We start from the raw sequence: 27,307 nt of genomic DNA on the forward strand, positions 1-27,307 counted from the left end.
AATAAAAAAAGATGTTAAAAGCAAAAAAAGATCATATTAATGGGAAATACAGAAGCTGGACATTTGAGAGATGAATAGCAAGCATATGACAATACTATTGCAGTTACTAAGTTTTCTTTGAGACCATGTAGAATGAAATGTAATATTTCTGATTACATTTGAATATCTTCAGATATTGGGCTCTTATATAATCAGTTCCTAGCTATGATTTCTTCTTTACATGAAAAAAAATTTATAGACGTTATCCCTAACAATGAAGTCTAGATTTGGAGATTGATATAAGATTCAAGAAGAGTTAATTAGAGTAATTACTGCTTTTATTGCCTTCTCAATCTTCCATAACAAAAGATACCAATAACATTGTCTGAGATTTACAAGATTGTTTTTTATTTCTTTACCTGGGTTCCTCAAAATTTTTAAAGATTTGTATTTAGTGTTTCATCAGTTAATTTCCAAAACCCAATTAGAAGATATAATTGGAATATCTTGATTCAGGATATGGCAAAAAGTTTTCATTATGCCAGCAATTTGTTTCTCAGGCTACAAAATTATTAGAGATCAATATCAACAAGTTTATATCATCTATTAAAGGATGATTACATGTTTGTCCTTATAAAGGAAGTAAGTTTGTTTGAAATATCTTGTCAACTTCAGCTAACACTCTTGCTTCAGAGTTAGTAATTTCCCCAGATAAGAAAAAAAAAATAGCCGGCTTTTGAACATTTTGAATATATGTTGTATCCAGAAGAAATTAATCATAAGAAAGAAAAAATCAAGAGAGAAAGATGACAAATTTTGAACTAATTTTTGATATTATTGTGAGATATAACAAATCAATGGTGGCTTCACGGGACTCACCAATTCCTCAGATCTACACTTGCTTCTTGAAGGGTATAAGCTAGGATGATTTGACTTAACGTGTTGTTATAGGACATTGTGAGAAGAATAATGATATTTTGACTTAGGGTGTGGTTGCTCCCTGTTTGGAGATTTTGAGAGAATATTACTTTGTTTGTTCTTTGTATCATGGCAAGGAAGTCTTGCCTCCTAAATCATTTTTGGACTGAGATATATATGAACTTTGAATGATAAACTTGAGATATATAACAGTATTCACTGTGTGTCCTTAATGTTTATGTAGTTTTTCTTGTAAATTTTTATCTAATCCTTATCCCTTCCACAAGTATGGAAATGGGTAGGTCAGGACAATAAATGATGGCTCCTCAGAAGTGAAAATGGACTATGGACATATTGCTTGATCAATACCAAAAGGTAGACAATTCCACAGGTGTTAAGTAAAGAGTAAGTGCTTAAGAAAAAAAGTAAATGTGAACATGGGTTGAATAACGAGGGATTATAATTGTAAATAAATTTATGTTGTGACAGAAAATCAGTAGTTAAGTGACTATGCAATTGCTTTGTAGATAATTTAGAAGCTAGAGGAGCTTAGGTGGATCAGTTTCAAAAACCGAATTTTTAGAATTTTTAGAGAAGCTCAGCCTTTGATTTCCCAAGCATGGTAACTTGGACACAGAAAAACTGAAGGAAATACAAAGACCATTATAACCTGGAATTAGCACAAAGTATTCTTTTCATTACTGGGGCTCATAAGGGAGAGCCTTATGAGCCCCAGTAATTTGCACATAATACATAATATTTGCATTTGCACATAATACATAAAACGTAGCTCTGCCAGCAATGGTTAGAATTGAGAACACTCCTAACCACCACAGGAGCTCTGAGATGAGGAAACATTTATAGTACTGTTTGATTATGATCAGCCTGTGCCTAGAGAGAGTGATAGGTAGAAACTGCTAAGAACAAGAATAGGGAGTTTTTAAGTCCTTTGCTTCTGCTGAGCAATGATGAGAAGTAGTAACTGGTGGAATAATTAGGCTGGATCTAAAAAGGAACTTAGCAATATTACCTTCACAGAAGTTGGAATCTCTGTAAATCTCCTCTTATCACAATAGCACCCGTCTTCTTACCCAAGGGCTGGTTTAGATCAAGCAATGATGCAGAGATCTGGAGCAAACACGCAGATATGTTTTGTATCTCTCAAGCAAGCTAGTTTCAGACAAGGTACCTGCTGAGGAGTGAAAATACAAATGTTATTGGCAATTGAGCAAAGATAAGTGCAAGACAAATAATAACTTAATTTCCCCGAGCCCATTCAAACAACTCAAAGAATTAAAAGCAACTTGTGCTCAGTATGGCCCAAATGCTCCTTTGATGAAAATGCTGCTGGAGTACAGAATTTTAGAAGACTTATACTATGGGAAATGGAAACAATTGGACAAAGCTTGCCTGTCAGATAGAGACTATCTGTTGTTGAAAACCAAACATGAAGAAAGATGTTGGGTCATAGAACTGAGAAATCTGACCCAACAAATTCCTTTTTCTTTTCATATGCTTACTGGTGAGTGACTTCATAGAAAAAGAAATCAGCAATTAAATTTTGAAATAGCTGTATATTCCAAAGTTACTTCAATGACAAGAAGGCCTGGAATAAACTTCTGTCTTCTGGAGAGCAGACAGAAGACTTATGTCAATTAATTCAGTGACCTGATAAATGGTTTCAGGATGCTGCAGTAACCAAACAAATTAATTGGAGACACAGAAACTGGATGCTGGAGAAGGTAAGCTAGCCTACGACTATGCTATTTTATTAATTAAGTTTGCTTTGTGACCATTTCGAAATAAGAGTATTATTTCTGATTTTATTTGAATATCCTCAGATATTGGACACTCATATAGCCAGGGACTAGCTATGACTTCTGTTTTACAGAAGAAAAAAAAACAGTAAAAGAGGTTCATCCTGACAAAGAAATCTTGAAATTGGAGATTGATATAAGATTTAAGAATTGTTAATGAGAGTTAATTGGAGCTATACATCTTGCATTGCCTTCTATTTCTTCCATAACAAAAGATACCTATTATGTTGTTTTCTATTAAAAAGATTTTTTAATACCATCCTATGGGCTCACTGAAATTGTCAAAGATAGTCAATTAGTGTTTCATCTGTTAGTTTCAAAAACCAATTAGAAGATACCATTAGAATATCTTGCCTCAGGATATGACAAAATGTTTTCTATTATGCCAGAAATATGTGGCTCAGGCTACACAAAATCTTACAATTCAATTTCCACAAGTTTATATAATCCTTTAAGGATGATGCCTTTCTTGTCCATTTAAATGAAGTAAGTTTGTTTATAATATATTGTCAGCTTCAGCAGAATCCTGTATTTTAGAGTTAGTAATTACCACAGTGAAAGTACAAAGACAGACATCTTTTGAATATTTTGGAATATATGCTTATTCAAAAGAAATTAAGCCTCAGAAATTAGAAATTAAAAGAGAAAGATCACAAACTTTGAATGACTTCCAGAAATGACTGCGGGATATACCAACATCCACGGTGCCTTCTTGAGACCCACCTAGTTCCTCTGCTTATTTGTGACGGTTGTGATGCTTCAACTATTTGTGGCACACCTGACAGTGAGAGAATGATGTGACTCTGTGGCTTTGGCTGATACTTAGAAAACTGTTCCTCATGCCGGATTGCATTTTTCTGCATAAATATAGTGAAAGATGCCTGGTGTTATGGCCAGGTTTTAGGCCAAGCTTTGCTGGTGTCCGTGAGAATCCTGTCCCATATTTTAAGAATACAGTGGAGGAATAGAGTAAAAGGTTGTCCAAATGTAGGGGAGAAATGGGAGGCAGAGTAGAGGCTGCAGTCATGTTGGAAAATAGCAAAAGAAAATAATTGAATTAAAATGAAATAACTGAATGTTCAACAGGGATAGCAGATGGACATTTGATTCATGGGCTGCTATGGTATATGAAAACATAGATTTTAAATGCATCAAAATTTGAATCTAAAGATATTCTTTTAGTTTATCGGTTTTTCAAGACATGGTTTCTCTGTTGCTTTGCAGCCTGACCTGGAACTAGCCCTGTAGACAGGCGGGACTAAAACTCATGGAGATCCACCTGCCTGTGACTCTCGAGTCCCAAGTGCTGGGATAAAAGTTGTGCACCATCACCACATGGTGGATATTTTACTTTTGAAAAGATGTCCTGCTTTTGTTCCACAGAAGATGAGAATCTGTGGATTGTTACCAGGCTAATGTTATTTGATGGAGCAAGATCTCCCAGAAGATCTCTAGAAACCCTATAAAAAGTTTCCCAACAAGTATAGGAAGCATTTTGGAGAAATCCACATGCAAATTTCAGAATAATTACATATGTTGATCTTTATTTAAAGTGGGATATCATATAGAGAGATGAACACTTTGCATTGAATTGGAAGTTAGTTTATGATAGAAAAATTTAGGGTTGATTTTGGAAAATGTTTTTCTGCTCTTGGTTAAGGTATAATCTTTGCATATCATTTAATGTCATGTATAGTTAAGAAATATAGATTAATACATATTCATCAATAATACTCAAAATCTTAGTAACATTATTTAAGTTTTCTAGATATGCAGAGATATAGTTAAGTTAGATAGATAACCTTCGACACTTCAAAGACCAAAGAATATGGTATTTAAAAATTTTTAAGAACTACAATTTTCTCAACAGTGAAACATGTCTGCTTCTGGCAGCACAAATTACTTCATTTGTGGGTGCTTATAAGGGAGAGTTAGGTTTTCTACCATGAACAGAAGAGATAGCTTCCCTGAAATGATTAAAAGTGAGACAAGACTCTTTGCAGACAGTGGAGCTGACAGTATAAGAAGTATTTATGTGACTGTGATACAATCAGTCCGAGCCCAGTAACCTGAAGAAGAAGCCATGAAGTACCATACTGAGGATCTTTTAAGTCATAAACTTCTGACTAGGAATTCTGAGAGTTAAAGAGGGTGGAAAGCTAGAACAGGAGCTAAAAGGCCTCAGAAATTTAGTAATTTCAATTTACTCAAATGGAAGTCTCTGAAAATCTTCTGTCATAAAAGCATTACACTTCTACCATAGTGGCTGGTTTAGATCCATCTATGGTGCACAGATCTCCTGGAGCAAAGCAAACACCCAATGTTTTTTTTTTTTTTTTGGTTTTTTTTTTTTTTTTTTTTGCATTTCTCTTATAAGCTAGTGTCCAGAGAAGGAGTGAGCCGGTGTGAAGATGTTCAGGGATTTTCAGTATTTCTAGAATAGAACAATGAGATGATCAAGGAAATCTACTCAGACAACAAGGCCTGAAACCATTAAACAAGGCAAATTAACAAAAGCAACCTAAGCTCAGCGTGAGCAGTTTTCTCCTTTTACACACACTGCTAGAGTATATGGATTTAGAAGTTATACTCCACGGATTGGAAACAGATGGCCAAAGCTTGCTTGACAGGAAAAGTCTACCTGTTGAGGAAAAGTGAGTTTTCAGAACAAAGTCAGTCCACAGCTGTGAGTAATCTGGCCAAAGTAGTTCTTGGAATAAATTTCTTCCTTCAGGAGAGCAGAGAGATGACTTACCTTAAATAATACAGGGACCTGTTGAGTTGGTCCAGGATTTTGTGTCCACGCTGATGCAGCTGTCAATAACAATAATTAGGGATACAAAAAGTATATTTTTGATTATTAAACACCTAGCCTATGAGAGGACTAACATAATTTATCAGGCTGCAGTTTGATGTTTTCATTTGGAAAAAACACAATATACGTATTATTTTCTAAATTTCAAAATTGTCTGCATGCTTGTATTAGTGTTTCACATATGTGTACATGTTTTGAAATTGATTTGTGAGTAATAGTTTTCATTAATATTTTTGAAATGCCTTAAGGTATTTTTATATTTATATTTAAATTTTGATAAAATTCTCCACAATGCTTTCTCTGTAATCACCAATATCAGTAACCCATTCTCAGGTCATTTATCTGTTCTCTCTTTTCAGTGACATCTGACTTCAGGGAAGTGTGTGTGTGTGTGTGTGTGTGTGTGTGTGTGTGTGTTTGTGTGTGTGTGTGTGTGTGTGTTTGTATATGGGGCATTCTTCTAGCACATGGGAATCACTTCAAAGCTATCATACCTGAGAAAATCTATCTTTCTCCTTTCATCATTTCTGTAAATAATATAAGACATTCTGATAATATTATGAATTCATAATGTTCCTCATAATACAGTAGAACATTCTCTAGATTTTGTAATGAAACTATTACATATGCAAACTTACACAATGTAAATTCAATAATAAAAGTGTACATATAGTTAATGTATAATAATATGGCACAGCCTTGAAATTTGCCACATGTGGTATGAAAACAGGCAAGTAATTCTCAAAGCTCCTGCATTTACTATATATGCTTAATGTTCTGGGACAACATGGTCATATTTGTATACCAGTTTTTTTTCACACATATATATTTGAAATAGATCCAGTTGTTAATATTTCAAATTCCCAGTTCATGGACAGAGCCCTCTATGAGTCTGTGAATTTTTTGAACATAAAAGCAGGAAATAGCTGGGCTGTGGTGGCACATGCCTTTAATCCCAGCACTCAAGAGACAGAGTCAGGCGGATCTCTGTGAGTTCGAGGCCAGCCTGGTCTAGAAGAGCTAGTGCCAGGACAGGAACCAAAAGCTACGGAGAAACCTGTCTCAAAAATTAAACAAAAAAAAGCAGAAAATAACCTAAGGGATATTATTTAGAGTAGACATTGATATTTTTATATGTAACTAACTACTCTACTACTTTCATTCCTCTGATTGTATATTTTGCATTCTTAGAGATTCAACAATTGTTGTCTGACTCCTGAACTAAAATCATAGGATAACTACAGTGTCTTTGCTGTTTTTATATAATTCACACATATACCAAAGAAGAGCAACATTCGGGAGACATCCATACAAATTTACAAAGAATTAATAAAATTAAGTATTACTGTTTATCTTACAAATAAGGTATTTAATCAATATTTTACACTATTAGAACCTGAGAACCAGTCTCTTAAACCATTAATATAGCTGTAATTTCTACTAATAATCATCCTAATATGTTAAGGTCAGATCCACAACCAACAGGACTAAAATATATCAAGGTAAAATCATGATTTCTTGTGCTAATTCTGATGTCATAATTTGTGAAAATTTATTTTCAGAGTGTATTACTGGTTACATATGCATAGACATGTCTAAATTTTTACTCTTAGATTATTTTAGAACTGTAGCTATATAATTGACAGAAAGAAAAATATGCCAATTGCAACAATCGAGCCTACTCTATATTGATAGCGAGATAGTGATAGCACAATCAGAAATTTCACTTTTCTGAAGGAATATAATTTCTAACTCTGCCCTAAATATATTATCCATAGATGCACAAAAATCATTAGCTATAACTTCAAGAAAAAATATAAAATGGATAAATTTAAGGTATTAAAGAATAAAATTTTAGAAATCTTAAATGCCAATTAAAATTAACTAAAAGAAAGAAAAAAATGATTAGCGTAATAACATCCCCTATTGAAATGTCAAAAAGGTGGAAAACTCTCTAAAAGTAACACAATTATCAGAAAAGCCATGGACAAATATTGGAGGCTATGACAGAAAGGATTATTTTTTTACTATAAAGTTATATTGATAGGCTTTTGAGTTAGAAAAGGTAAATGCTAAATTGGTTATACAAAATCACACGAGTGTTTAGTCAGTAGGAATACTGATGTATACAATTGTATTACACAATAAAATATAATAATTTTATTATGTAGTAGAATTTATTTTCACACTTTCAGTATGGATATTATTTTAAAGGAGGAAGAATGAGCGTGAAATAACATAAATACAGTACTCATGTATGAAATTCTATACTATGTTAAGGAAGTGTACACATTCGTAATATGTATGTATAAATATAATTATGCATACTCAATATCATACATGTACACATACATAAACTTATTTAAATGTTAGAAAGTAATTGAGATACTTCATAGTATATTAGGAGAGAGATTGCAAAACTGAGCTACTTATACTAAGAGTGGTATCAGATTTTCTCACTGAGTTTCAAGTATGAGTTATTTCATTTGTTTATTGTCCAAAGTCATGACTATAAGTCAAAACTAGAGATTCACAGACTGTTTCAAAAATATGCTTACAACTGCCAATACGGTGGGAAAAAAAACCCTGTTTTGGAAGTTTCTACATACTTACATCATCATAGAATGTGAATACTTCTGCTATTATTTGTAAATTAAATAGGATTGCCTACTTGGGCTATAATTGAAGATTAATGCTGAAATTAACATGACCAATATTCTTCACGCTTATTATCTACATCCCTGAAAAGAGAAAATAGGAGGAAGTCTTCAGATATAAATTTGTCATAGTGGCCAAAAAATCAAGAAATCAAGTAAATATTGTTGTTAAGACTCTATGATGAAAGACATAACTCAAACATCCTTAATGGCTAGGAATCTAAATCTACAATGATGAAAGACTCTACTTCATGTTCTGGCTTTGTGAAAGCCTAGCCAGTTTGAATGCTCACTTTCCAAGACCTGGATGGAGGGGGGAAGACCTTGGACTTTCCACAGGGTAGGGAACCCTGACTGCTCTTTGGATTGGAGAGGGAGGGGGAGAGGAGTGGGGTGAGGGGGAGAGGAGTGGGAGGAAGGGAAGGGAAATTGGAGGCTAGGAGGAGGCAGAAATTTATTTTTCAATAAAAAAAGAAAAATATATAATAATATATTTTATTATTCCAGACTTTAATGATATATTGATATGCTCATATATCTGAGCATCATTTGACCCTCAACAGAGAATTTCCTGTGGCACTAGTTAAGAAATGAACATAATGGTGTGCGGGGAATGTATTTCTATAGAAACTAAGAGCCTGTGTGGTCCTATGTTATGGTGTTTCATGTCTTTAAAACCTACTTGGAAGTTTCATGCACATATATTTTTAAGATGGCTGAAATATTGTAAGAGATTGAAATAGTGGCTCTTGATTCTTAAGTACCAATGTTTTCCAGTCTCATCATTACTAGCAGACATAGGAATTTAGTGTCTGAGATAATGTACAAGATAAGTTCTGCACTTTTTCAAAGCATATAAAAAAAGACAAACAATAGCAAAGATATCTATTGTGTTAATTATTTTCAAGAGATGTGTGTAATACCTCACTGCCATCATTATCCAAAAAGCTCATACTGTCTGATTTTCTAATTAGGAATGGGGGAAAAGTGAGAAAGTATCAGGTACAAGAGTATTTATATGCAAATGCACAAAGACTATGTTAATCAAAACAACAAATTTGAGACTGTAAGAATCTTAAAAGCAAAATGTTGATAAGAAGTATGTTTCCTCTTCTATACCTTTTTATAATTAAGAGTCTTTGGTGACAGGTAGGGTAGTGCTATCATATGTTACTGCGTAATATTATCAATGATTCTGTTTTGATGAAAAAAAAACCAGCAATGTCATACCAATTTTCACAATGCAACTCAGAGAAAAGAGGAAAGGGCATGACTCCCCTTGACGCTGTCATATACTAAAACTTTAAGGGAATAATTTCTTTGCAGATTCTGCAGTGTTCAAGACAGAGAGAGTGGTGCCACAACTTTAAAGAGAAGGAGAGGTTTTAGAAGCAGGGATGGACATGATGCACAGACCATAACAGGTGACTCCAAACAGTAATACTGGAATATACCTGTACGTGACTGCTAATTATCCTGGGTTTTTTTGTCATATAGATGTCAAGAGATGTCTGCCATGTCTGGGAAATGTACACTCGGATTTCAGCTATAAATATTTGCAGCTGCGAGCTGGCATATAGCCAGAATCTGTCTAGGAAGGATTCGCTATGCTGACAATATTATTAGCTCTCCTTGCCTCAGAATCCTCTGAAGGAGTGTGTGCATTCAGATTTTCCCCGGAACAAGGACGAGAATGATCTCAATTCCACCAATAGGAACAAAGCCTGTGGTAACCTTGGAGATCTGCATCAGAGCTGCTGACTCATTTCTCCTTCCCTTCTGTATGTTTGCTCCGGCAGAAAAATATGAAAGTGAAAGTAGAGGGCAGGAAATGATTTAGCTTACTTAGGACCCGAATCCAATTATCAAAAGGAAAATCCCTATGAGGTAAGTAGGAGGTGATCACGTATCTGAATTCTTGGGTCTGTATCCTGCCTATCTACCTGAAATTTCCATTCCTCCCTGCTGACGGCTGATTGTGACACTGTGCTGCCGATTGCCGCTTTCTGGTTCATATTCAGAAATGCCGTGTCATAGTAGCTAAACACTTATTACGGAATCTTACACTTGAAATATTCAGATCCCAGGTGCCTGAGGCGATTTGCCAACATAGCAATTATCTTAGTGAGGCTTCCAATGGCGCCAAAGATCAGTACATTCCAGTGTTGTCATTAATAGACTTGCTAAGAAAATCAACATTTCAGAAAATAATTAATCCAAAGCTAACTAGGAATGGCAGATTTTACGGCTGAATCAGTGGCTTCAGATTTGAGCACATTTACTGCACTGCAAACGGAATCAGGTGACTCTACTCACAAATTCCTTGCTTTTCCTACTGCTTCTGTATCCTGCAGGTCTCTAAGACACATTCTCTTCTCTGGTGTTTTTTACAGTGAGGCTTTAACTAAAATCCAGCTTTGAGCAGGACTTTAGTCAAAGCCCCACTGGCAAAATCCCTCAGTGCAGGTCTTTTTATGCCATGTAGGAACCAATAAGAAGAGAGATCTCATAACAAGTACCGGAAAGCACAGGACTGCATCTAACTTGATGATCTCATCCAGAGATGATGAGTCATCTGTGTCTCCCTTCTTAGCTTGTATTGGGAAAAGAAGAAGAGCAATTGACAGAGGAACACAGGATAAAATGTAATCACCTGGCATTTTGCCTCCAGTTAACAGCCAATGAAACTGGCAAAATGTGACAGCAGCTGCTTTTGCCTGGCATCTACCTATATACATGGAAGCCTCCATTACTGTCTGGAGAGTTTTGATTGTGAATCTGTGCTGTCAAGTGTATCTTGCTTCTGATTCTTTGTGGTTTTTTTCTCTGATTTTACGTGCGGTTATTTTATGCTGTCAAATTTTAATTAAATAGGTTACATACTATGATATTATGAATTATATACAAATAAAATGTGATTATATTTTTATTGTAGTTTAATTAGAATACATAATATATTTATGTTGATTAGAGTGCTATAGATGGAAGTCAGTAGAAAGAAATGTAGATTTTAAACCCTCTCCCACATAGACCCAACTGTAATATTTTAGCTCACAATGTCTTAATGATGAAGAAATAATTTCTGTTTAATTGATTTCAGAAAAAAATAAATATTTTTAAATTGTTAACATTTGTGTTTGCTTGTTTTAAGGCTTACTCGTGTTTGCACCTTTAGCTTTGCATGAAGTAGCCTTCATATTTTTGTTTCTTACATGCAATCAATATACGTAAATATCCGCTAAATAATAATTTATAATAATTGATTTTTAAAAACCACTAGATTCAAAATATTAGAAGTTCTCTCTAGTCCCAGGATCATTGGGCTACCAGGCAGCCTTCTTTAGGTGCTGAGGAGTTCCATCTGGACGGGTGAGTGTGTGCTATCCAGGGGTGGATTGTCCTGGAAGAGAGCACAACCCCTGCCCCCAGCTCCTTCCGCAGGGCTGTCTTTCGTACACACGACCCCCCCCCCCAAGTCTGCGTTTTCTGCTAGGTCCTTTGCTCAGAAACAGTTTTAAGCTCCTACACTAAGGCTACCCACCCAGAGCAGTGAGTGCAGGCCTACAGGGCAGGCCTCAAGGACCCCGAAAGGGAGCATGTGCACCTTCAGCTTTTGAGACAGGGTGTCCTGTATTCTACTTGTCCACGCCCTGCCCCCCAAGTTTTCCCTTTTTCCCTGGGATCATTGGACTACCAGGTGTCCATGTTTGGGTGCTGAGGAGTTCCATCTGAATGGCACGGTTCCTGCTTCTACACTGAAGAGATACACCCAGAGAGTCAGTCACAGCAAAGACTGGACCAAGACACCAGGCCTCTCCTTGCTCCATTTGAAGGAAGAGATGGGAAGGCACCAATGCAAGAATTCCTCTAACAACCTGAAAGGCAACATGACATCACCAGAATCCAGGGATCCCGAAATAAGAAGAATTGTACACCCTACTCCAGAAGAATTAGAAGAAATTGACTCAAAAGTGAATTATATGAAAATAATAGAAGACCGTAAACAGGAGGTGAAAAACTGCCATAAACAATTAGAGATTACAAACAAAAAGGTAGAGGAAATGAATGAATCACTCAAAGATACCCAAGAAAACCAAGAGAAACAAGAAAAAGCAATCAAACCAGTAAGGGAAGTGGTTCAAGACTTGAAGAATGAAATGGAAGTAATGAAGAAAACACAAACCGAGGGAAGGATGGAGATGGAAAATCTGGTTAAACGAACAGGAACTACAGAGACAAGTACTACCAACAGATTACAAGAGATAAAGGAAAGAATGTCAGACACTGAAGATACCATAGAGAAAATAAACACACTGATCAAAGAAAACAGCAAAACCAACAAATTCTCATCACAAAACATTCAGGAAATCTGTGACAAAATAAAAAGACCAAACCTAAGAATAATTGGGATCGAAGAAGGAGAAGAAGTACAGGTCAACCGTCCAGAAAATATATTTAATAAAATTATAGAAAAAACTTTCCCAACCTAAAGGAAGATATACCTATGAAGGTTCAAGAAGCATACAGAACACTGAATCCCTCACCATATAATAATCAATACACAAAACATACAGAATAAAGAAAGAATATTAGGAGCTGCAAAGGAAAAATGACAAGTTACTTATAAAGGTAATTCTATCAATATTACACCTCATTTCTCTATGGAAACAATGAAAGCCAGAAGGTCCTGAATAGATGTACTACAGAAATTAAAGGGCCATGGATGCAAGCCCAGACTACTATAGCCAGCCAATCTTTCGTTCACTGTAAATGGAAAAAACATAATTTTCCACGATAAAAACAAATTTAAACAATACGTAGGCAAAAATCCAGGCTTACAGAAAGTAGTAGAAGGAAAATCAAAAACCAAGGAGTCCAACAATGACCACAATAACTCAAACATTTAGAGACCCTTCACCAGCACAACTCAAAGAAGGGAAACACACAAATTCTACTACTAAAAAAGTGACCAGAGTTAACAACCACTGGTCATTAATATCACTTAATGTCAATGGACTCAACTCACCTATAAAAAGGCACATGCTAAGAGATTGGATACAAAAACAGGATCCAACATTCTGCTGTTTACAAGAAACATACCTTAACCACAAAGACAGGCACCTACTCAGAGTAAAGTGATGGGAAATGGTTTATCAAGCAAATGGACCTAAGACACAAGCAGGTGTGGCCATACTAATTTCTAACAAAGTTGACTTCAAACTTATATCAATCAGAAGAGATAGAGAAGGACATTTTAACTCATAACAGGAACAATTCATCAGGATGAAGTCTCAATCCTGAATATCTATGCCTCTAATATAAAATCAACCACGAACATAAAAGAAACATTACTAAAATTCAAGGCTGCCATCAAACCACACACACTAATAGTAGGAGACTTCAACACTCCTCTCTCGCCAATGGACAGGTCAATCAGACAGAAACCTAACAGAGAAATAAGAGAATTAATGGAGGTAATGAAGCAAATGGACTTAACACACATCTATAGAACATTCCACCCAAATAGGAAAGAATATACCTTCTTCTCTGCAGCTCATGGAGCCTTCTCGAAAATTGACCACATAGTCGGTAACAAAACAAACATCCACAGTTAAAAAAAATATTAGTAACCACCTGTGTCTTACCAGATGACCATGGATTAAAGTTAGAATTCAACAACAATGCAACCCCCAGAAAGCCTACAAATTCATTGAAACTGAACAGTCCACTAAAGAGCCATACCTGGATTAAGGAAGAAATAAAGAAAGAAATTAAAGTCTTCCTGGAATTCAATGAAAATAAAGAAACAACCTACTCAAACTTATGGAACACTATGAAAGCAGTCCTAAGAGGAAAGTTAATAGCACTAAGAGCCCACTTAAAGAAAACAGAGAAAGCACACATTGGAGACTTAACAGCCCACCTGAAAGCTCTAGAAAAAAAGAAGCAGACTCACCTAGGAGGAGTAGGAGACTGCAGATAATCAAATGAGGACGGAAATCAACAAAATAGAAACACAGAAAACAGTCCAAAGAATCAATGAAACAAAAAGCTTGTTCCTGGAGAAAATCAACGAGATTGATAAACCCCTATCCATACTAATCAAATGGCAGAGAGAATATGCAAATTAATAGGAACAGAAATGAAAGGGGGCACATAACTACAGACACAGAGGAAATTCAGAGAATCGTTAGATCTTACTACAAAAGCCTGTATGCCACAAAACTGGAAAATGTAAAAGAAATGGACACTCTTTTAGATAAATACCATATACCAAAGTTAACCCAGGACCAGATGAACAATCTAAATAGACCTGTTAGTCGTGAAGAATTAGAAGCTTTTATCAAAAACCTCCCTACCAAAAAAAGCCAAGGACCAGATTGTTTCAATGCGGAATTCTACCAGAACTTCCAAGAAGACCTAATACCTATACTTCTTAATGAATTTCACAATATAGAAACAGAAGACTCATTGCCAAATTCCTTTTATGAAGCTACAGTCACTCTGATACCAAAACCACACAAAGACTCAACCAAGAAAGAGAATTACAGGCCACTCTCACTCATGAATATCGACGCAAAATTCCTCAACAAAATACTGGCAAACCGTATCCAAGAACACATTAGAAAAATTATCCATTATGATCAAGTAGGCTTCATCCCAGAGGTGCAGGGCTGGTTCAACATATGAAAATCTATCAATGTAATCCATCATATAAATAAACTGAAAGAAAAAAACCATATGATCATTTCATTAGATGCTGAAAAAGCTTTTGACAAAATTCAACATCCCTTTATGATAAAAGTCTTGGAGAGATTAGGGATACAAGGGTCATAGCTAAATATAATAAAAGCTATTTACAGCAAACCTATAGCTAACATCAAACTAAATGGAGAGAAACTCAAAGCCATCCAACTAAACTCAGGGACACGACGAGGCTGCCCACTCTCTCCATGCCTCTTCTGTATAGTGCTTGAAGTTTTAGCAATAGCAATAAGAAAACATAATGGGATCAAGGGGATTCAAATTGGAAAGGAAGAAGTTAAACTTTAGTTATTTGCAGATTATATGATAGTGTACATAAGCGACCCCCAAAACTCCACGAAAGAACTCCTACAGCTGATAAACACCTTTAGTAATGTGGCCAGATACAAGATCAACTCCAAAAAATCAGTTGCCCTCCTATACACAAAGGATATAGAAGCAGAGAAGGAAATCAGAGAAGCTTCATCTTTCACGATAGCCACAATCAGCATAAAATATTTTGGGGTAACTCTAACCAAGGAAGTGAAAGATCTATTTGACAAGAACTTTAAGGCATTAAAGAAAGAAATTGAAGAGGATACCAGAAAATGGAAGGATCTCCCTTGCTCTTGGATTGGGAGGATCAACATAGTAAAAATCGCAATTCTACCAAAGGCAATTTATAGATTCAATGCAATCCACATCAAGGTCCCATCAAAATTCTTCACAGATCTGGAGAGGACAAAAATCAACATAATATGGAAAAACAAAAACCCGCGATAGCCAAAACAACCTTATACAATAAAGGAACTTCTGGAGACGTTGCCATCCCTGACTTCAAACTCTATTACAGAGCTATAGTAATGAAAACAGTGTGGTATTGGTATAGAAACAGAGAAGTTGACCAATGAAATCATATACAAGACCCAGATTTTATCAGACAGACCTATTAACACCTCATTTTGATAAAGGAGCTAAAAGTATACAGTGGAAGAAAGAAAGTATCTTCAACAAATGGTGCTGGCACAACTGGATGTCAACCTGTAGAAGAATGAAAATAGACCCATATCTATCACCATGCACAAAACTCAAGTCCAAATGGATCAAAGACCTCAATATCAATCTGAACACACTGAACCTGATAGAAGAGGAATTGGGAAGTACCCTACAACATATGGGCACAGGCGATCGCTTCCTAAGTATAACCTCAACAGCACAGACATTAAGGGCAACATTGAATAGATGGAACCTACTTAAACTGAGAAGCTTCGGTAAAGCAAAGGACACTGTCACTAAGACAAAACGGCAACCCTATGACTGGGAGAAGATCTTCACCAACCTCGCAACAGACAAAGGTCTTTGAGATATCATCTTACACCTGTCAGATTGGCTAAAATCAAAAACACCAATGATAACCTTTGCTGGAGTGGTTGTGGAGGAAGGGGTACCCTCATCCATTGCTGGTGGGAATGCAAATTTGTCCAACCACTTTGGAAAGCAGTGTGGCGGTTTCTCAGAAAATTCGGGATCAACCTACCCCTGGACCCAGCAATGCCACTCTTGGAAATATACCCCAGAGATGCCCGATTATATGGCAAGGGCATTTGTTCAACTATATTCATAGCAGCATTATTTGTAATAGCCAGAACCTAGAAACAACCTAGATGTCCTTCAATGGAAGAATGGATGAAGAGAGTGTGGAATATATACAAATTAGAGTAATACTCAGTGGTAAAAAACAATGACTTCTCGAATTTGCATGCAAATGGATGGAAATAGAAAACACTATCCTGAGTGAGGTAACCCAGACCCAAAAAGATGAACATGGGATGTATTCACTCATATTGGGGTTCTAGCCATAAATAAAGGTCCGTGAGTCTATAATTTGATATCCGACAGAAGCTAAATAGGAAGGTGAACCCCCCCGAAAAAAAAAAAAAACATATAACTATCCTTTGGGTTATGGGAAGTAGACAAGATTGCCGGGAAAAAAATTGGGATTTTGGGGGTGGAGTGGGATGAGGGTAAGGGGAGATGGTGAGAGAAAGTGAGAAGGGAGGATGGGGGGAACTTGGAGAAAAAGGATGATTGGGATAAAGGAAGGTTGGATAGGGGAGCAGGGAAGCACATATCTTAATTAAGGGAGCCATCTTAGGGTTGGCAAGAGACTTGGACCTAGAGGGGCTCGCAGGTGCCCAGGGCAATGTCCCCAGTTAGTTCCTGGAGCAGCTGAGGATAGGGCACCTGAAATGACCCTATCCTATAGCCATACTGATGAATATCTTACATATCACCATAGAACCTTCATCTGGCGATGGATGGAGATAGAGACAGAGACAAAAACTGGAGCACTGGACTGAGCTCCCAAGGTCCCAATGAGGAGCAGAAGGAGGGAGAACAGGAGCAAAGAAGTCAGGACCAAAAGGTGTGCACCCACCCACGGAGACAGTGGGGCTGATCTATTGGGAGCTCACCAAGGCCAGCTGGACTGTGACTGAAAAAGCAGGGAATAAAACCAGACTCTCTGAATATGGCGGACAATGAGGGCTGCTGAGAAGCCAAGGACAATGGCACGGGGTTTTGATCCTACTTCATGTTCTGGCTTTGTAGGAGCCTAGCCAGTTTGAATGTTCACCTTCCTAGACCAGGATGGAAGGGGGAGGACTTTGGACTTTCCACAGGCAGGGAACCCTGACTACTCTTCAGACTGGAGAGGGAGGGAGAGAGGAGTGGGGGGAGGGGGAGAGGAGTGGGGGTGGGGGAGGGAAATGGGAGGCTGGGTGGACACGGAATTTATTTTTTCAACAAAAAAAAATAAATAGCTAAGAGGATAACTATATGTTTTTCCTTTGGTTCACCTTCTTACTTAGCTTCTTTAGGTTCACCTATTGTAGACTCCGTGACCCCTATTTATGGCTAGAAACCAATTATGAGTGAGTACATCCCATGTTCATCTTTTTGGGTCTGGGATACCTCACTCAGGATAGTGTTTTCTGGTGATGGATGGAGTTAGAGACAGAGACCCACACTGGAGCACTGGACTGAGCTCCCAAGGTCCCAATGAAAAGCAGAAGGAGGGAGAACATGAGCAAAGAAGTCGGGACCACGAGGGTGCACCCACCCACTGAGACAGTGGAGCTGATCTACTGGGAGCTCACCAAGGCCAGCTGGACTGTTACCGAAAAAGCATGGGATAAAACTGGACTCTCTGAACATGGCGAACAATGAGGGCTGATGAGACGCCAAGGACAATGGCACGGGGTTTTGATGCTACTTAATGTGCTGATTTGGTCGGAGCCTAGCCAGTTTGGATGTTCACCTTCCTAGATATGGACGGAGGGGGGAGGACCTAGGACTTACCACAGGGCAGGGAACCCTGACTGCTCTTTGGACTGGAGAGGGAGGCGGAGAGGAGTGGGTGGAGGGGGAGAAGGGTGGGAGGAGGGGGAGTAAAGTGGGAGGAGGGGGAGAAGAGTTGGAGGAGGGGGAGGGAAATGGGAGGCTGGGAGGAGGTGGAAATTTGTTTTTGTTTTGTTTTGTTTTATTCTCCTTTTATCAATAAAAAAAGAAAAAAATATATAATAATAATAAAAAAGAAGTTCTCTCTAAATCTCATTAGTACTATTAAAACTGATATATATATAATTTATATATATATAATATTTAACAAAAGGAGGATTTATTTAAGGAAGTTGTATGTCCACCAATTTCATGCCATCTATTGTTACATAGCATATTTGTTGGGAAGCCACTCTTAAAATAATTGTAACTTTCCTATTAATTACTTAAATACATTAAATAGCCCCTTTAATAAGGGTTCAGCTTCATTTGTCCTGCCATTGGGCATACTAGGAATTTTGATCACTGGATAAACTACAAGAATAATGCATATAGTGCCAGTTTTTGAAATTTCATTGGTGCTAAATTTCTTTTATATTAATCAAATACTGGTTAAATGCAGATGTTTATTAGAACTAGAAGATATGAGACTGGATTTTTCCTTTGACTGTAATGTGCCATTCTAGCCTAGCTGGACATAAATACTCAGAGAACTTCCTCTTTCCACACTTCTCTAATATTCTGGAATTGGAAATACCAGCATGACTGCTTTAGAAAATGAGTATTGTGAAAATGTCTTCTAGGTTTCTTAATTTACAAATGAACATGTTGTTGACTGTCCCAGGGTACATAAAAGCAAAAAAAAAAAAATAAGAAAAAGGCTATAACTCAGAGACTACACGACTTACTACTCTAAAGATCATGAAACATATAATATTTACCAGTTTCATGATTCGGTAAACACCAATGTTAAATTAACTTTTCTGAATAGTCGATGATAATGTGAAAACTGGGCAAATGTCTGGGTTCGAACACTATCATCCTTATGCACATCATATAATTAGAACAGCATGGAGGTAAATCCATGCCCATCAAAAAATAAAACTGGAACCCACCCACAGAGACAGTGGGGCTGATTTATTGGGAGCTCACCAAGGCCAGCTGGACTGTGACTGAAAAAGCACGGGATAAAACTCGACTCTCTGAACATGGCATATTGAGGGCTGCTGAGAAGCCAAGGACAATGGCATGGAGTTTTGATCCTACTTCATGTTCTGGCTTTGTGGGAGCCTAGCCAGTTTGGATGTTCACCTTCTTAGTCATGGACGGAGGGGGGAGGACCTTGGACTTTCCACAGGGCAGGGAACCCTGACTGCTCTTTGGACTGGAGAGGGAGGGGGAGAGGAGTGGGGGGAGGAGGAGAAGGGTGGGAGGAAGGGGAGGGAAATGGGAGGCTGGGAGGAGGCAGAAACATTTTTTTTCTTTGTTCAATTAAAAAAAAACTGGATAAAAAATTGTGGGTATAATTAACCAATGGTGTATTCCTCAGTGGTAAGAGACAATGACATCTTCAAATTTGCATGCCAAAGAATGAAACCTGTTATCCTGAGTGAGTTAACACAGATCAGAATGATGAGGATGGTTTGTAGTCAATCATCAGAGAACACCAAATAAAGCACAGAATAGGAAACCTAAAGCCCATGACTTCAGACAAGCTAAGTAACAAGGGGATCATAAGGGAAAAAACATTCATCCCCCTGGCAGCACCAGTCTCTGACCCAGTGCATGTGTGGCACTGAAGATATCCACTTGGAGCTTGGAAAAACTGTCTTTTGTGCAAAGAACTCCCCATGCCTTGACACTGAAAAAATTCACGATGTCTGAACTGGACAAGCATGATCAAAGAAAAAAGATTGCCAAACATTGACAAGACTGGGTAAGATGAATTAAATTTTTTCCTGCCTCTGAAATGGTCTGTCAGTGACTCTAGGTCTTAGGAAATGTTATTCGCTCCAATGTTGAAAATGAGACTTTGGGTGTTTGCCTGCATAGCCACTTGCTTCTGTCCTTTATTGCACATTTGAAAGTTGCTTCTTTGTACTTCAGGATTACTAAAGTAATATTATTTTCCTCTCAGGTTTTCAATAGGGTTGAATACTACATTGTCATTGTTACATTCCTCTCATGACTTGGCCAATCCATTTCTGATATAAGACTTAGTTCCTTAGTAGAGGATATTTATCGAAACGTTTAGGATACATTTCTTTCTTGATATTGTTTATGATGGGTGTAACTCTATTTTTTTTTTCGGTTTTTTAAGACAGGGTTTCTCTGGTAACTCCAATTTCTATACTTGATATCTATGATATCTGTTCTTATTGTATGTAGTTTTACATTGGGTTTAAAACTCTCTTATTTCAACTAAAGGGAGAGGTGCTCGGGGAACTTCCTAAGACAATGGTTTTGGATGCTGGGCCACTTAGGCATGGTCCTGGCATACTATAACAACACATCAAGAAACGTGGTCTTTTTCTCTCTTGTCAGTCTGATTTTGTTCCCTGTTCCCTGCTTATGCAGAGGACTATTGATCTGAGAGGCTACCCCTAAAAAAAAAATCCTTTATTATACTTTATCCCCAAATGATGTGGGACTACTTTATATTAAAGCTGTAAAAATACTGTTTTTGCTTAACTGTAGTACACATTTAATCAGATAAGAACGTTGCTTCTTCGCAAACACTTAATTGATATGAAACATGGAATATCCACAAGTAATGATTATAAGATCCACAAATAATGATTATGACATGGTGATTAATGTTCACAAATTCATCATTAGTTTCTATTGCACTATAGTGTCTAGATCAAGGAGTGGAATATTTGAGGCATTTTTTTTAAATTATCCAATTATATCATGGAAATCAATCAGTTTCTTATAGTAGCAAATATTCATTTCATTCTGGAATGAAATCATTAATATCACAGCACTCCTTATAGACTTAGAAGTTTGAAAGTCCTCTGTGATCAACAATTACTTGGAACATAAGGTCTATAATACATAGCCTTCATTATTCACAAAGTTGGAGCCTCAACAATTATGTGTTTATACTTTATGTACAATATAAAATTTACAGGCAAAATCTTCTTAGAAACTTTCCTAATCACCTTGTTGAATTCCATTTCTGTCATACTTTACTATAAAATCCTCAATGATAATTTGTACCCTTTGTGAATAAAATTTCCACAATTCTTAAAACACACCTGAGTGCCTCTTAATTAATAACAGTTGTGGGTCTTGATCTACTTGTGTCAGCCCTGACAATGGGAAAAGTGTCTGTCCATGCTGTTGGGCTGGTGCTCTGTAACCTATTCCCTATACTGGATAGCTTTACTCTGCCTAAATACAGGTGAAGGCATTGACTAAATAAATAGATATAAAGGTCATTTGCATGCCATAAAAGTATAAAACACATATAATAAACCAGATGCTTAAAAAGTAGAAAACACAAAAATGAAATAAAATAGAAAGCAATTATGTTTGTAAATTAAAATTAAATTAATTTTTATAAAACATTAATAATAGTGATTAGCTCTGTGAAGAAATATTGAAGAAAATTTGAGAATATTTTCAAATTACTACCTCTCAACCTTTGCTTTTGTCTGCTTTTTTTTTTCTGTCTGTGAGAGTGGGCAAGTTTCTTACTCCTATCAGTCAGGCATAACCTGCCATTATTACCTGTCTGAAATTCTACCTGTCACTCTCAACTGGACTGTGACATGATTCTGAGAAGTAGTGAGGTTCATCATGGTTCTGATTTCATTGTAAAAACCTGATGATTATTAGCTTAACTAGGTGAAAGTTTCTCTTTTTTTCTCTCTAAATCAGCTGTCAACTAAGGGTGAAGCCATTTAACTAAAATTGATCCTTTCTATAGAGTTTCATTTAAAACTCATAATATTTTTGGAAAACCAAAACACCAATGATAGTCTTTGCTGGAGAGGATGTGGAGTAATGGATACACTCATCCATTGCTGGTGGGAATCCAAACTTGTGCAACCACTTTGGAAAGCAGTACGGCAGTTTCTCAGGAAATTTGGGATCAACCTACCTTAGGAACCAGCAATACCACTCTTGGGAATATACCCAAGAGATGCCCTGTCATACTACAAAAGTATTTGTTCAACTATGTTCATAGCAGCATTATTTGTAATAGCCAGAACCTGGAAACAGCCTAGATGCCCTTCAATGGAAGAATAGTTGAAAAAAAGTGTGATATATACATATTAGAGTACTACTAAAAAACAATGACATCTTGAATTTTGCATGCAAATGGGATGGAAATAGAAAACACTATCCTGAGTGAGTTAACCCAGACCCTAAAAGATGAACATGGGATGTACTCACTCATAATTGGTTTTTAGCCATAAATAAAGGACATTGAGCCTATAATTCATGATCCTAAAGAAGCTAAATAAGAAGGTGAACCCAAAGAATAACATATAGTTATCCTTCTGGATATTGGAAGTAGACAAGATTGCTGGGCAATAAATGGGAACTGAGGGGTGGGGTAGGATGGGGGAAAGGGGAGATGGGGAGATATAAGTGAGAAGGGGAGGATGGGGAGAGCTTGGGTGAATGGGATGGTTGGGATAAAGGAAGGGTAGATATGGGAGCAGGGAAGTATATATCTTAATTAAGTGAGCCATTTTCGGGTTGGCAAGAGTCTTGACTCTAGAGGAGTTCCCAGGGGTCCAAAGAGATGTCCCCAGCTAGGTCTTTGGGCAGCAGAGGTGAAATGGCCCGATCCTATAGCCATACTAATGAATATCTTGCATATCACCATAGAACCTGAATCTGAGGATCGATGGAGATAGAGGCAGAGACCCACATTGGAGCACTCGACTGAGCTCCCAAGGTCCAAATAAGGAGAAGAAGGAGGGAGAACATGAGCAAGGAAGTCAGGAGCGCGAGGGGTGCACCCACCCACTGACACAGTGCAGCTGATCTAATGGGAGCTCACCAAGTCCAGCTGTACTGGGACTGAAAAAGCATGGGATAAAACCGGACTCTCTGAACATGATGGACACTGAGGGCTGCTGAGAAGCCAAGGACAATGGCACTGGGTTTTAATCCTACTGCACGTACTGGCTTTGTGGGAGCCTAGCCTGCTTGGATGCTCAACTTCCTGGACCTGGATGGAGAGGGGAGGACCTTGGACTTCCCTCAGGGCTGGGAACCCTGGCTGTTCTTCAGAATGGAGAGGGAGGAGGAGAGGAGTGGTGGGAGGGGGAGAAGAGTGGGAGGAGGGGGAGAAAAGTGGGAGGAGGGGGAGAAGAGTTGGAGGAGGGGGAGGGAAATGGGAGGCTGGGAGGAGGTGGAAATTTGTTTTTGTTTTGTTTTGTTTTATTCTCCTTTTATCAATAAAAAAAGAAAAAAATATAAAATAATAATAAAAAAGAAGTTCTCTCTAAATCTCATTAGTACCATTAAAACTGATATATATAATTTATATATATATATATATATATATATATATATATATATATATATATATATATATATATAATATTTAACAAAAGGAGGATTTATTTAAGGAAGTTGTATGTCCACCAATTTCATGCCATCTATTGTTACATAGCATATTTGATGGGAAGCCACTCTGAAAATAATTGTAACTTTCCTATTAATTACTTAAATACATTAAATAGCCCCTTTAATAAGGGTTCAGCTTCATTTGTCCTGCCATTGGGCATACTAGGAATTTTGATCACTGGATAAACTACAAGAATAATGCATATAGTGCCAGTTTTTGAAATTTCATTGGTGCTAAATTTCTTTTATATTAATCAAATACTGGTTAAATGCAGATGTTTATTAGAACTAGAAGATATGAGACTGGAATTTTCCTTTGACTGTAATGTGCCATTCTAGCCTAGCTGGACATAAATACTCAGAGAACTTCCTCTTTCCACACTTCTCTAATATTCTGGAATTGGAAATACCAGCATGACTGCTTTAGAAAATGAGTATTGTGAAAATGTCTTCTAGGTTTCTTAATTTACAAATGAACATGTTGTTGACTGTCCCAGGGTACATAAAAGCAAAAAAAAAAAAATAAGAAAAAGGCTATAACTCAGAGACTACACCACTTACTACTCAAAAGATCATGAGACATATAATATTTACCAAGTTTCATGATTCTGTATACACCAATGTTAACTTAACTTTTCTGAATAGTAGATGATAATGTGAAAACTGGGCAAATGCCTGGATTCTAACACTATCATCCTTATGCATATCATATAATTAGAACAGCATGGAGGTAAATCCATGCCCATCAAAAAATAAAACTGGAACTCACCCACTGAGACAGTGGGGCTGATCTATTGGGAGCTCACCAAGGCCAGCTGGACTGTGACTGAAAAAGCATGGGATAAAACTCGACTCTCTGAATATGGCAAATTGAGGGCTGATGAGAAGCCAAGGACAATGGCATGGAGTTTTGATCCTACTTCATGTTCTGGCTTTGTGGGAGCCTAGCCAGTTTGGATGTTCACCTTCTTAGTCATGGACGGAGGGGGGAGGACCTTGGACTTTCCACAGGGCAGGGAACCCTGACTGCTCTTTGGACTGGAGAGGGAGGGGGAGAGGAGTGGGGGGAGGTGGAGAAGGGTGGGAGGAAGGGGAGGGAAATGGGAGGCTGGGAGGAGGCAGAAACTGTTTTTTTCTTTTTTTCAATTAAAAAAAAAACTGGATAAAAAATTGTGGGTATAATTAACCAATGGTGTATTCCTCAGTGGTAAAAGACAATGACATCTTCAAATTTGCATGCCAAAGAATGAAACCTGTTATCCTGAGTGAGTTAACACAGATCAGAATGATGAGGATGGTTTGTAGTCAATCATCAGAGAACACCAAATAAAGCACAGAATAGGAAACCTAAAGCCTATGACCTCAGACAAGCTAAGTAACAAGGGGAGCATAAGGAAAACAAACATTCATCCCCCTGGCAGCACCAGTCTCTGACCCAGAGCATGGGTGCCACTGAAGATATCCACTTGGAGCTTGGAAAAACTGTCTTTTGTGCAAAGAACTCCCCATGTCTTGACACTGAAAAAATTCACTATGCCTGAACTGGACAAGCATTATCAAAGAAAAAAGATTGCCAAACTTTGACAAGACGGGGTTATATGAATTAAAAGTTTTTCCTGCCTCTGAAATGGTCTGTCAGTGACTCTAGGTCTTAGGAAATGTTATTTGCTCCAATGTTGAAAATGAGACTTTAGGTGTTTGCCTGCATAGCCACTTGCTTCTGTCCTTTATTGCACATTTGAAAGTTGCTTCTTTGTACTTCAGGATTACTAAAGTAATATTATTTTCCTCTCAGGTTTTCAATAGGGTTGAATGCTACATTGTCATTGTTACATTCCTCTCATGACTTGGCCAATCCATTTCTGATATAAGACTTAGTTCCTTAGGAGAGGATATTTATCGAAACGTTTAGGATACATTTCTTTCTTGATATTGTTTATGATGGGTGTAACTCTATTTTTTTTTTCGGTTTTTTAAGACAGGGTTTCTCTGGTAACTCCAATTTCTATACTTGATATCTATGATATCTGTTCTTATTGTATGTAGTTTTACATTGGGTTTAAAACTCTCTTATTTCAACTAAAGGGAGAGGTGCTCGGGGAACTTCCTAAGACAATGGTTTTGGATGCTGGGCCACTTAGGCATGGTCCTGGCATACTATAACAACACATCAAGAAACGTGGTCTTTTTCCCTCTTGTCAGTCTGATTTTGTTCCCTGTTCCCTGCTTATGCAGAGGACTGTTGATCTGAGAGGCTACCCCTAAAAAAAATCCTTTATTATACTTTATCCCCAAATGATGTGGGACTACTTTATATTAAAGCTGTAAAAATAGTTTTTGCTTAACTGTAGTACACATTTAATCAGATAAGAACTTTGCTTCTTTGCAAACATTAATATCCACAAGTAATGATTATAAGATCCACAAATAGTGATTATGATATGGTGATTAATGTTCACAAATTCATCATTAGTTTCTATTGCACTATAGTGTCTAGATCAAGGAGTGGAATATTTGAGGCATTTTTTTTAAATTATCCAATTATATCATGGAAATCAATCAGTTTCTTATAGTAGCAAATATTCATTTCATTCTGGAATGAAATTATTAATATCACAGCACTCTTTATAGACTTAGTGGTTTGAAAGTCCTTTGTGATCAACAATTACTTGGAACATAAGGTCTATAATACATAGCCTTCATTATTCACAAAGTTGGAGCCTCAACAATTATGTGTTTATACTTTATGTACAATATAAAATTTACAGGCAAAATCTTCTTAGAAACTTTCCTAATCACCTTGTTGAATTCCATTTCTGTCATACTTTACTATAAAATCCTCAATGATAATTTGTACCCTTTGTGAATAAATTTTCCACAATTCTTAAAACACACCTGAGTGCCTCTTAATTAATAACAGTTGTGGGTCTTGATCTACTTGTGTCAGCCCTGACAATGGGAAAAGTGTCTGTCCATGCTGTTGGGCTGGTGCTCTGTAACCTATTCCCTATACTGGATAGCTTTACTCTGCCTAAATAGAGGTGGAGGCATTGACTATATAAATATATATAAAGGTCATTTGCATGCCATAAAAGTATAAAACACATATAATAAACCAGATGCTTAAAAAGTAGAAAACACAAAAATAAAATAAAATAGAAAGCAATTATGTTTGTAAATTAAAATTAAATTAATTTTTATAAAACATTAATAATAGTGATTAGCTCTGTGAAGAAATATTGAAGAAAATTTGAGAATATTTTCAAATTACTACCTCTCAACCTTTGCTTTAGTCTGCTTTTTTTTCTGTCTGTGAGAGTGGGCAAGTTTCTTACTCCTATCAGTCAGGCATAACCTGCCATTATTACCTGTCTGAAATTCTACCTGTCACTCTCAACTGAACTGTGACATGATTCTGAGAAGTAGTGAGGTTCATCATGGTTCTG

The 27,307-nt window shown here is 37.0% G+C and overlaps 1 long non-coding RNA gene across 2 annotated transcripts in view; it reads right to left on the reverse strand.

The window, feature by feature from the left end:
- Positions 1–27,307, reverse strand: part of LOC142837381 (uncharacterized) — a 69,111-nt gene that overhangs the window by 37,702 nt on the left and 4,102 nt on the right. Inside the window, exons 2-4 of one of the 2 annotated variants that reach the window (XR_012908262.1) lie at positions 8,201–8,270; positions 5,470–5,528; positions 1,928–2,086 (exon numbers count right to left, since the gene is read on the reverse strand). This is a non-coding gene — a long non-coding RNA (uncharacterized LOC142837381). Of the gene's footprint in view, positions 1–1,927; positions 2,090–5,469; positions 5,529–8,200; positions 8,271–27,307 lie in introns of both variants that reach the window. The other variant, XR_012908261.1, reaches the window with a different exon arrangement.

Source organism: Microtus pennsylvanicus, chromosome 18 (genome assembly GCF_037038515.1).
Source record: "Microtus pennsylvanicus isolate mMicPen1 chromosome 18, mMicPen1.hap1, whole genome shotgun sequence".
Lineage (NCBI taxonomy): Eukaryota > Metazoa > Chordata > Mammalia > Rodentia > Cricetidae > Microtus > Microtus pennsylvanicus.